The following is a 12,572-nucleotide window of genomic DNA, read 5'->3' on the forward strand; positions in this document are numbered from 1 at the left end:
GTAAAGCCCATTCGGCTTCCATTGGTTATGCGTAAAATAATTCTGCGTAATATAATTACGTGAAAACAGTTTCGGCACAATAGTTATTTGTGATTTGAATCACGAGTAAGGTTTTATAATTGAATCACGAGCGTAGCGAGAGATTCTAGGTTAGAATCCTGAAAGCAGCGAGGGATTCAAACACACGAGATGCAAGAAAACTTTGATCTCGTGTAACACACAACTTTTCACCTCAGCAGCGAGAACATCATTTAAAGGTAGTATTCTAGTAGGTAAGTATATATACACCTATTTACAAAACAAACACAAAACATTTAAATGTAATCCACTTATTAAAAAACAAATTATTATAATCACATTTAAAACCTTTACTAAAAAACGATACGGCCAGTCGCCATTACATCTTTAAAAAGTCACCAGAAAGTTAAGAATGCCCAAAAGTCTTCGGTAAGTAAAGCGGTTTTGAATTCGGATCGAAAGTGTCCAGTTGACACGAATACAAATGCAAATGTCATGGTATACATTTAATTCAGAGCTTTTTATTTTTATAAGTTTTTTGGTATACATTTATTTAGAGCTTTTTTATAGGTTGCGTACTTTATTAAAAGAGCGGGAAAAATTTTGACATTTTGAAATATTTCGTTTTCATGTAATTTATTATCGATATATATTTAATACTATAAAAAATTAAGATGCTAGTGAACGAACACATTTTTGATCCTATATCTCGCTTTTTTCGAGTTGAAAGTAAAAGTGACAGATCACAGTGAAGTTTAAATGTGGTTTAAATATTTGGTAAGTATTCAGGATGTGGACCGTGATTATGCGCTCCCAAATATTTTGATTGTCGCATACATGGATGGAGAAAACCTTTTACAGAATAAGTTAAGAAGTGTTAAGTCAAACTAACCCGACCATCTAATGAAATATTTAAACATATAGTAAATGCGAAAGTGTGTGTGTTTGTATGTTTGTCCGTCTTCATGTCGAAACGAAGTGACGGATCTACGCAATTTTTGGCATAGAGATAGTTTATGGGCAGAGAGTGACATAGGCTACTTTTTATCCCGGAAAAATGCACAGTTCTCGAGGAAACAGCGCGCGATAAGCGAATTACACGCGGGCAATAGCTAGTAATTTAAAAATACTTCGTATTCATATAAAATATAAACTAAATCCGTATCCGACACGCATTGTTTCGGCATTAAATCCATTAGCATATACTCCAAGCGGACATTGAACTACGTCACTGGTTTTCTCCGAGTGCTCGCGCGCACTTCAGATGACAATTCCGATCATAATTTCCTGCCCTTGAGCATAAGTAAGTATAACCTTTTTTGTTGACTTGATATATAGACGGCGTAGATTCGCTATCGCAATTCCTAAAACCAATCGATAAGTTCCGAGTAAGTTAATATTTGCACAGACTAAAAGTACCGTGGCTCACTCGATTAATCTGTCACGATGAGTTTATTGATAACAGGGTTTTACAGCAATCTACTACTAAGAATAGTATCAATTATTTATTTATTTATTTATTATTTGGAGAACAAACAGAAATAAGTGTACAGAAGATGATACAAGTATTCTTAGTACTAAGACTAAACTAACATGCACTTACTCCCTAAACAGATCTCACTAAGGCACATGTGTGATGATTTCTAGCCAACGTACACTTCACCGAAAGCTAACCGGTCGGAGTACGCTAATAAGCACGCTAATCATAATAGAGCAGAGTAGCCAGTACGGTACCCCTACCAATAACAATAATCTACTTATGAGCACATAATCTACTTATATTCTAAGACAATCAATAGATATGTAGGTATGTATGTATGTAAACACTTTATTGTACAAAATAAGCAAACAAACGCAATTGACAAACGTTAAGATATTCTTATTTACGTTATTATTATTACGTTCTAAGTTTAAATATCAAAAATCTCATCCTCCAATGATCACCCCTATTACAACATTAGTTGACAAAGCACTTTAACGTTTTATTTTTGAATTGGGACCTTGACTCATTAAAGATATCAACCGAAACACAAAGCCTGGTTATACAAGGAGCATATTCTTCGCAAGGGTGCGCGAACGCCGGCTTTGGTGCGCGAGAGCGGGACGGCGAAAGAGGCGCGGAGCGCGAACAGAATCGAGGGACTCTGAAGCGAATGCGCTCAAGAAGCTCTGCGCTGTTGTAATGGCCCCTGCAGATGTTGTACAAGGTCATAATATCGAAACCCTTTCGTCTAGTTTCTAAGAGTGTATTTTGTATCTCTTAAGCAGATTTATCATAGGATTGTTTTGACCTAGAAATGCGCCAATGCATAGCCTTAAAAACTTTTTTTGAACCATTTCGATTGATTTGGAATTTCAACAATGTAGGAGGAAAATGGACATCATCAGAGTTGAAAATGATCTCCGTCATATTCCAAAGTCGGAACAGCTCTATAGGTACTCTACTACATACCGTTAGCCAATTTCTTACAAAATACCGCCATTTGGCTGTGACTTCATCTCTTGCTTATATACTTTAATAAAATATAATAAACGAATACACTATTGTAGTTGTTCATTTTTATAACAGTTTATTGCTTATCTTATTACATATACATAATTGATTTTATGCGAATATTAGTGAAGTCACCAATCATATCGATGTTCAAGTTGTATTGTTTGGTTTATAATACTGTTTTAATAGGTAGTTAGGTCTTAAAATGAAGTCACTGCCAGATATTTTTATTTTACACATAAATAGGTTTGCGTTTGACACAATGCCTGCTGGTAAGCGAAGATGTGGACGTAGATGGAGCACGCTTGCCTAATAAAGGCCCGTTCACCCTAGGTTTGAAGACGGCCACATATTATTATTACTTCTCGTCAAAATTGTGACATGTCACTCGTAATCTGTTTATATGTCTGATTTAATAAAATCACTCTTAGGGCTCCGAGATACAATCTCCTATCTATCTAGTTCGGGGTCCGCCCGATACTTCTCATTACGAATGTATTTTTAACATCGACATCTAAGTAATATTGATGACTAGCTGGTGCCCGCGGCTTCGCCACCAGTGTAGTTTTTTTTAAATTACTAAATCTTTTATAAGAACCTCCTTCTGACAATAGCAAACACAACCAAAAAAGAACTAGCGAAATCGGTCCAGCCATTCATGCGTGATGCCGTGACCAAGGGAAATAGGGATTCATTTTTATATATTAAGACTAGTTGGTGCTCGCGGCTTTGCCCACGGTGTAGTTTTTTTTTTATTTTCTTATACTTCTTTTATAAGAACCTTGATTGATGCGCCGCGCGTTTTGTTCCAAACAGACAGTCTAGTGCCGTAAGGTACATAGATGTCAATGATTTTAACGATGGCCTAGAAAATAAATTCATCAAAAATGATAATCAGATGTTCGGAAATATGCAACCGTTATTCAAGAGGATATAATATTATTCGCACAAAATATTATCTTTTATTTTCCTTCCGATGAAGTGATTATCACTATCAAATTTGTCATTTACACGTTTTATCAGGAAAACGTTACGATTACCTATAAAGATGGTGTCATAGCCAATAAATTGACGATATATGATGATAAAAAATAGAAGCCGGTTTCTGCTATCTACCTATCTAGATCTCTTTCTCTGTACTACCTATTTATTGTAAATAAGATGTTTGTTAAGGGATACTTAGTACCTACCTATGAGTCATGGCGTTGTTGTTCAAGTATTACCGTCTGTAGATAAGTTTAGAATCCGATAGATATATATAACGGAAGTATTGGTGGAACGCCATCATTCATCCTGCAAGGACGCAGCGGCCGGTTGTGTGTAAAACTTAAAGCTTCAATCTTCTAATTTCAATGTGAGTACTACAACCTCTTTAAATTATCCGTTACTAATCAAATATCAATTCTTCAGATTAAATATAATAGGGACTTAATATTATGGTAGTCTTAACAGTTTTTGTTGGTGTCAGTAAAACGTATATATTAGTATTTTACATCCCAAAAAGCTGAAATTGATATCAACGGTACTACTTAGAAGAGAAGAATACAGAGAAGGATAAAAATCAAACTTCTAAGTCAACGCTATCAAAAGATGCAGTCAGTAAACAAGGTGTTTCTATACAAATTACCGGAAATCAATACTTGTAAGGCACTCACAGTTGTCCTACTCTTAGAAACTTGAAATCTGGTATAAAAGTAGCTTTTACAGAACTACCAATAAGGAAAGCTTAAAACTCTTACTTTTTATATCTGTTTGTTTCAGTAACCAATTTAAAATAACCTCACACACACTTACATTTTCGTTAGGTTCAGGGCTCTGTTAACACTGATTATTCATATATAGATACCAAATATGGTTATTCATAGATTGATATTTGTACGGAACCCTCGGTGCGCGAGGCCGACTCGCATTTGGCCGGGTATTTTAACATTGACCTGATCTAAAATATTGTCGTGTGTGTGACTTCTGTATTTAACCGAGATTACCATTTGACATAGCATAGCGTTAATAAATGTAACAATGCATTTAAAAAAATATTAAGTCGTTAATCTATTAAGCCACTATCTATAGGTTTAATATATTCGGCCAATTAAATATTGGCTTGGGTTACAATGGATGTTTGTAATTGTATATCATACCTACATACATTAATATTACTTTAAGAATGTTACATTTATACGAGATTAGAACTAGGTATAAAGCTACTGATACTGATACTCGTCACCTTGTTAATTGGTGCGACGTCGCGTCAAGTAAATAAATATCTGGTTATGTCTGCCTACATGAGTAGGTATGCGCAATCATACAAGTATCTAAGTTTAGATATAATGTAACCTACATGCATGCTCTTTATTCGCCACACACTATGTTTCAATAAATAATCAGTCTTATTCTTAGTACATGAACCTTGGCATATCTTATATCAATTAATAAAAATAAACAAAAACTAAACGACAATTAACAAACACAAAATCTGGCTTTCACTTTACCACTATATCCCGTAAGTAGCATCGATTGGCTCATATAGTGCTAGAACCGGCTGGAAATTATTCTGATCCATATCCATTGATAATCTGAGTTAGTACACGCACAGACCTCGACATTCAATACCCGGACCGGACTACAATGCAAAAATTACGAATCCAGCATCGCTATACTAAACCTGTTTGGCCAACGTCCTTTATTTTGTTTGGAAGCTTCGGTCTGTGTTGGGTTTAACTTACATTTAAACGTTTATAGTTAGTTTCATTTAGCTATAATAATATTATAAACATTAAGTACGACGTTTAACTTTGTACTTAATATTTACATCAGTAGCATTTTTAAAGATTACAATGTAAGCTCTACGAGTAAGATTATCATAAAAAGACAAGATGATGTTTTTTGCTATACTTATGAAGCTATTAAATAGATTGAGTGCAGGGCTAATGACCGAAAAGACTGTTTTACCAGAAGCGGCCTTCAGAAGTCGTGACATAACATTTTTTTCTGAATCATTAGAAGAATGCGAGAGGCCTTCAACTTAAAGCGTTACCTTTAGTGAAGTTTCTAGAGTGCACTAGTTTTCTTCCTGGTCATTGTCTATTTAGAAGAAAAGACAGTTCCTAAAATAACGCAGTAATGTGAGTAAATACGTTAACCTTAAGAGCGTTTATACCTGCTGAGCTGGCAACGTTGCGTTTTTATAGTTTTTCTCGATTATTCCATAAAAATTAAATGAAAATTTAAAATGCCGTCTGATAAAACTGTTCTTAATATATAAGTTAATAACTGCAATAATTATTTTTATTTATTATTATTATTTTCTTCATAATCCGTTTTTTTTATTAAATAATTGAGAAAAACTAACAAAATGCAACGTTGCCAGCTCAGCAGGTATATAAACGCTCTTAATAAGGCCCCATTCATTGGAGTATAGGTACTACATACTACTACAGAATCTAAAGCAGCTGTCGAATACATACCTGATATAGTATATTTTTAAACCTAGTCGTATTTTCAATAATTGCTATGGATATTGTGACGTATTATAAAAGCAATACCTAAGGTTGAATTTCCAAAGCAGTACCTACATGTGGCCGGTAAATCGCCTCTAACTTCTTAAGGGTTAAACGAGTACTTTAGACTATAATATTTACTGACTATTCCAATACTGGCTTCCATCCTGTGCTGTGATGACGGTATTATCCTTCATAATAATGACCATATTTCTTGCTGTTTTCCAGAATAATGGCCGACAGCGACCGCGTAGTATTCCCCGATGAGGTCGCAGACGAGAAGGCGAAAGCAGCAGAGGCCCAGGGCGCCACTGGTGGTGACAAGAACTCCGTAGAGAAGCCCCTGAAGAAGTGACACCCAACCCCAATATTGCTATGAGGAACGTAATCCAAGCGCCTTACAACTGCCCCCCAGGGTACACCATGGGCGCGGATGGAGTGTGCCGTGAAGTCTTTTAAGAAATTCAAGTCATGAGCAAAAATCTTTTTTTATTTAAGAATTTGATGGATGGATTGGAAGTTTTTAACAGTATTATATAATAGGTTATAATGCACCTAGTTTTTAATTGTGTCGTCTCTGTTCCTATGAAATACATTTTATACGTTTGCTACTACTTTATAATCTTGTTTTATTTACTTGTATTAGTTTAAAAACAAAGAAAACTTACCTAAGATACCTTAACTAAATATATCTATATATATGTTGCTATAAAAATAAAAATTATAAAAAGAACACCCCGTCCAAAAGATCTGCCTGTGACAGGGTTCCCATGATGCTGGCCGCATTACCCCTTTGGACCGCAAGTGCGATCCGCTGGGATAAATACGTGCCAGCTCTAGGGTCCCCAGAGGTGTCGCCCAACCGGGAAGAAAGGGCCTTTCTGAAACACTTCATGTCGGCTGACCAAACCCCTAAAATCTCAACAGCAAGCGCCGCAAACTCGTAATCTTTTAATAAAGAGGAGTACTTGCGGCGCATGAGGAGTTGGGCCATGGTAAAAGTAACTACCACCTCCAACATGTCTTTATGTTCTATTTAAGTATACTGTACTTACTAAAAATATGGTTCTAGCACTCATTAAAATATATTTAAGAGAATAGGAATATCTTTTTAATAAAATGCAGTACCTAAAGACTAAAATAATACTAGTTACGTTAAGTTTTTAATTTGAATTAGTCGGAAACTAATTAAGTAAAAAAAATTAACGAAAAAGTAAAACCGACTCCAAAAAAATAACAAAAAATGGTACCGACTACAAAACCCTCGAAAATATTTTTCCACGTACCTACTAGCTCGAAGTCGGTGCCTCAGTACGAGCCAGCAGGAGTGGAACAATCGTCGGCTACATCACACCTACATGCTATAAATTTTAATTATTGGGTTTCAATCCCTCCCTTAGTAGTGTTGCAACGTAGTATAGGCATAACAGAAAAAATGTGCTTTTTCATTTCAACATTTTAGACCAGTGGATGCAATGTTGGTTAAAATAGGCACATTTTCTGTTATTTATGCCTTTCCAAATCCATTTGCGGTGGTAGTTTTTTTTTGACATTCATAAGTGCTTGTTATAGCCTAAATTGAATAAAGATATTTTGACTTTGACTTTGACTTTGATTTTAATATTCAACATCTTTAAAGTAGCAATTATAATTATGCACACTTAGTCTATATTTTTAATATCACTGGTAGCACTGAAATGAACCTTTTTAACTAAGCATTTTACCCGTAGCCAAATGTGCCTCTTTGCTTTATAACTCTAGTAGTAAGTAAATCTGAATATCTCAGGCATTTGCTACCCCTTGGGCTAACGGTGTCTCCGACAGTATTTTGCCAAGAAATGTATAAAAATCAGACAGAGAGAGGCGCCTTTTTTCCTGATTCTGATTATGTATTTAACTCAATTTCACAAAAAACGCTAATTTTGACCCTTTTCGTTATGACGGCACTATGGTTTTCACCATTGAAAATATAATCTTTTTCAAACGCAATCTCTGTATTTTTTTTTGAAGATTTATCTCAAGCAGCATTTCGTTTGCCTTCATTCTGTTTCATTTACATCTGGATTGGGCCTGAATTGACTCTCTATTTAAGACTTTTCCCACTGAAATTTTAACAAATTTTATAGCGATTTTATTACGTCATTCAAATTTTAGAAATTGCTGAATTATTATTACGTAACTCCTGTGGAACCCCATACTGTCAACGTCGATGCGCCCTGTACCGATTTTTTATTTCAAATCCTCCGAAGTCTGAAATGCGGCGAGCGATTTATAATTACTGAGTACATTACATGTGCTAGGAATCAATCTGTAGTTTGCCCGCCGTACCTACCGCTCTGGCTTCATAGTCGAGACAGTTGATTGATATTTAGCAGGCTACCGTGTTGTGGGTTGGCATTCATCCCAACAGAGCATCGCGGCCGGTTGTGTTGTGCGAGAGAGTATTTGAATTTATTGTAAGTAGATTTCACGATATACTTTTGATTTGTAGCCAGTGAATTTATAAAATATTTGATAACTTTTTAATTAATACATATATAGTAATTAAAGTCGTCATAATTTGCGCACGATTCTGGTTAAATTTAAAAATATACTAGCCAAAATGTTGATCGTATCGTAAACATAGCTTCATTTTAAAAACTGTTTTAAAAAGAGTTTGTAATCGGTTTATAGGCGATAGAGCTATTGTTACCAGCATCGACATTTTCAAGATTTTCGTTACAAGTTGACATTCAAGGATTAAATAAAAGAAAAAATATTTTTCACCTACTAGTAAATATAGGTAACGTATATTGTAATATACAAACAAAAAGACAATATTAATTTAGGCTCTCCTCTCTTTTTTACAAGGGAACGTTCATTAATTTATTATTAAGCTTTTTCATCAGTGTGAATATCATGGCATATTTGAGTATGGTGACGTAATAAGTCATGACGTCATTAACACTTTCACGGCTTATTAACCTATTCTTAGTACTGATAAAACATTTACTAGCTACAAGATCATCAGCACAGAAGAATGAAGAAAAGCGCATAAAATTTCATATGTACCTAAATTAAAGATGATTTAAAGTAACGAAGAATGCTAAATAAAGAATATGAGTTATTCAAAGTCTTATACATAACTCATAGACATGTAAGCAGTTTGATGTGTATGGAAAATTATGTTATTAATTTGGTAATTAATAGAATTTAAGTACCTGTTATTTTTTAGGCATCCTATAAATACAAAATCCGTACACACGTGTTGATGGCAAGCAGTATATTATATGGAAAATAAAGTATAATAATAATTTTACTTGTTATTTATACGGGATATTATTATATCCAGCCCTTCTTCGTATAAATAGCAAACATACTGCTGAATATACTGCTACTTATCTGGTAATTAGTAGAAAATACCTGTTGCTTATACATACTAAATAATGTACCCATTACACTATAAAATAAATTCTTGACCTTTAAATTTTTATTAATACAACCGTTTTTGTTTTGTGACATAATATGTATATTATATTATTTGAATTTATCTGGAATATTTTAGAAGATTATTAGATAGTTTGACTGAACGCGTCTGTAAGAAGTTTTCATCACAATGTTTCATATAATAATGATGTAGTCACGTTTTAGACGTAGCACACTTTAACATCAATCAATCTATGAAAAGATTTGTTAACCGGAATATTCACACGTGTGTCCGTCCAGTCATACTAACCCAAGAATCGGCTGAAATATTCAGTAAAAAATCGAGAATGACCTGTATCCATACACCACCGTTTAATATTTGAGAAAAACCCATTTGAATTATTTGACTCAGATGTAAGTACCTACTACCGCATTTACCTACCATCAGCCAAATATGTGGTCTACCACCCTATAGTTCATAATCGTTTGCATGTAATTAAAAATGGCAATAGACATGTCTGTCAACTTAAAAGTTCGACTTTAGCAACATATTAATTTGATAGGAACTTGTTTAAAAATTGATAGACCACTTTTTTGGCTGATGGTACGGGAATGTTAATGTTAATCTTTGATGTTAAGACATGGGATGTTAAGATAATTTAACCTACATGAAGGCTACGATTACTAATACAATTTGAGAAGAGGAAAAATATTTTAATTCGAAAAATAAAATTAAGTTTTGATTTTGTATTTATTTTCGAATTTCAATGTTTTTCCTCTTGTATCATATTAGTAATCAGTAGACTTAACCTCTGTTTCCCCAAGCATTGATTAAATTTATTTGACGGATAAATGTGATACCGTCTCTGTTTGTTTTGTTCGAATAGATGGAGACAGCATCACATTTTTCCGTCAAATATAATTAATCAATGGCTGGTGAAACAGCCCCTTAATGTACTTACGTTAAATTATCGTACAAGATGTTTTAACACCATGCATGTATGCTTACACGCATTTAGATAAAAGGTTGAAAATTAAAACATTAGCAATCGCTGGGAATTTTTACTTGCATGTAGGTATGTGTCATAAGTGGGTGCGAATCATTATCGTTTATCATCAATTAGATCTTATCCAATCAAGGACAAAGTTATAGGACGTAAGACAAAAAGCCCGGCCGAGTTTACACATGCGAGAATTGCCGTCCAATTGGCATTTACTCATTTACAGGATATTCGATATGGCACGCTGTATAAACTTGGTTTTACATTCTCTACTGATTATAGCAGTTGTAGATAATATACAGTCTGTGAACTTTACAGAACTAGTTTAAAAAACCAGCCAAGAGCGTGTCGGACACGCCCGAAATAGGGTTCCGTAGCCATTAAGAAAAAATTAAGTAATATTTTTCTAAGGATTTCGTAATTTGTACGGAATATTCCAAGTTTAGGTATATTTTATACCTTAGGCTGCTATTTACTCTTAAACTACTAATAATTCTCAAGAAAACTTAACCGTTATAGTTTTCCTTGCAAGTTTGATATACTTACTACCATCCTGAATTTTTTCAAATTTTTCCACCCACCGGTTTAGATTTAAAAGGGGGGGGGGGCTCGATTTTAATGAAAATTTTCACTTTAAAGTTGAATATTTCGCGAAAAAATCGCTGAATCGAAAAATCGTCTTAGCAAACCCCTAATGGTTACAAGACCTATCCAATGATACCCCACACTATAGGTTGGATAAGAAAAAACAAATCACCACCACTTTACGTCTAAAGGAAATACCCTAAAAAAATTTTTTTGAATGTTTTATTGTACAATTTTGTCGGCATAGTTTGCATATATATCCGTGCAAAATTACAGCTTTCTAGCATTGATAGTCCATGAGCAAAGCCGCGGACGGAGGGACAGACAGACACAGACATGACGAAACTAAAAGGGTTCCGTTTTTGCCATTTTGGCTCCGGAACCCTAAAAAAGGCATAGAAACGTACCGCGAGCTTAGGCTGAAAAGATCGCCGCTAGAATTAATTGCACTAAAAATGACTTATTGTAGCGATTGTAACTCAAAAATTATAACATTCATTATATTATTATTATTTAAAAAGTACGAAACATAAACAAGGGCAAATCGGCGACCAAGGTTCTGGAATGAAATACAAACGCTAATATTTCTATTCCTTTTATTATTAGTTCTACGGTGAGCCCCTTTTAGCCTCAATCTTACGGCTGGCGGGACAACGATTACACATTGTCCATCCACACAATTTCACGGACACCCTGTACCTACTCTACTCCAGTGACTCATACATACCATAGATTCTTTCAGACTCGGGGCTTTACATTTGAAGCTGAAAAAGATGTAAACACGTTCTACACAAAATTAATGCATATATAGATGCATACATTTATTGAATCAGGCGTTACTTTGCGGAGGTCCATATCAATGAACTAAAATAATTTAAAAATTAATTTGCTATCGTAAGGTCGCGGGTAGCAAGGAAATTATTTTAGTTCATTTAGATGCATACACTTTTTTTGTTTCAGCTTTAGAAAGAACGTAAGCGATTGTGACGAGTCTTTTTATTGAAAATATTCCTTTTGCTAAAATAAACGAAGTATAATCATCCCAGCCTATATACGTCCCACTGCTGGGCACAGGCTTCCTCTCAGAATGAGAGCGCTTGGGCCGTAGTTCCCACGCCGGCCCAGTGCGGATTGGGAATTTAACACACACCATTGAATTGCTTTGCTGTTTTGTGCAGGTTTCCTCACAATGTTTTCCTTCACCGTAAAGCTCGCGGTAAATTTCAAATGTAGCCGGGGTTTGAACCCACGATCCTCTGCTTGAGAGGCCATAGGTCAAACCACTCGGCCACCACGTCCATCTTCATGAATGATCATCATCATTTATTATTATAAATAAATATACTGCCTGCAACTATACCTTATTCTTAACATTTGTTATTCCCAGAACGATGGCTGATAATCGTGTCACATTTCCTGAGAATGTTTCTGATGCGGATGAAAATACAACGACAAAAAAGAACTCCGAGACTGATAGCAGCATCGACGTAGAGGCTCCTATAGAGGCGAAAACGGCATTTGTTGCCCTTAACATGATACAGACTCCTTACAATTGTGGTAAAGACCAGTCTA

The 12,572-nt window shown here is 34.8% G+C and overlaps 1 long non-coding RNA gene across 1 annotated transcript; it reads left to right on the top strand.

The window, feature by feature from the left end:
• Positions 1 to 3,763: 3,763 nt before the first annotated feature.
• On the top strand, positions 3,764 to 6,631 carry LOC141427788 (uncharacterized). The gene is made up of 2 exons (XR_012451360.1): positions 3,764 to 3,866; positions 6,238 to 6,631. It is a non-coding gene; the product is annotated as an uncharacterized lncRNA (long non-coding RNA).
• The last annotated feature ends 5,941 nt before the right edge of the window (positions 6,632 to 12,572 follow it).

Source organism: Choristoneura fumiferana, chromosome 5 (assembly GCF_025370935.1).
Source record: "Choristoneura fumiferana chromosome 5, NRCan_CFum_1, whole genome shotgun sequence".
NCBI classification, from domain to species: Eukaryota; Metazoa; Arthropoda; class Insecta; order Lepidoptera; family Tortricidae; genus Choristoneura; species Choristoneura fumiferana.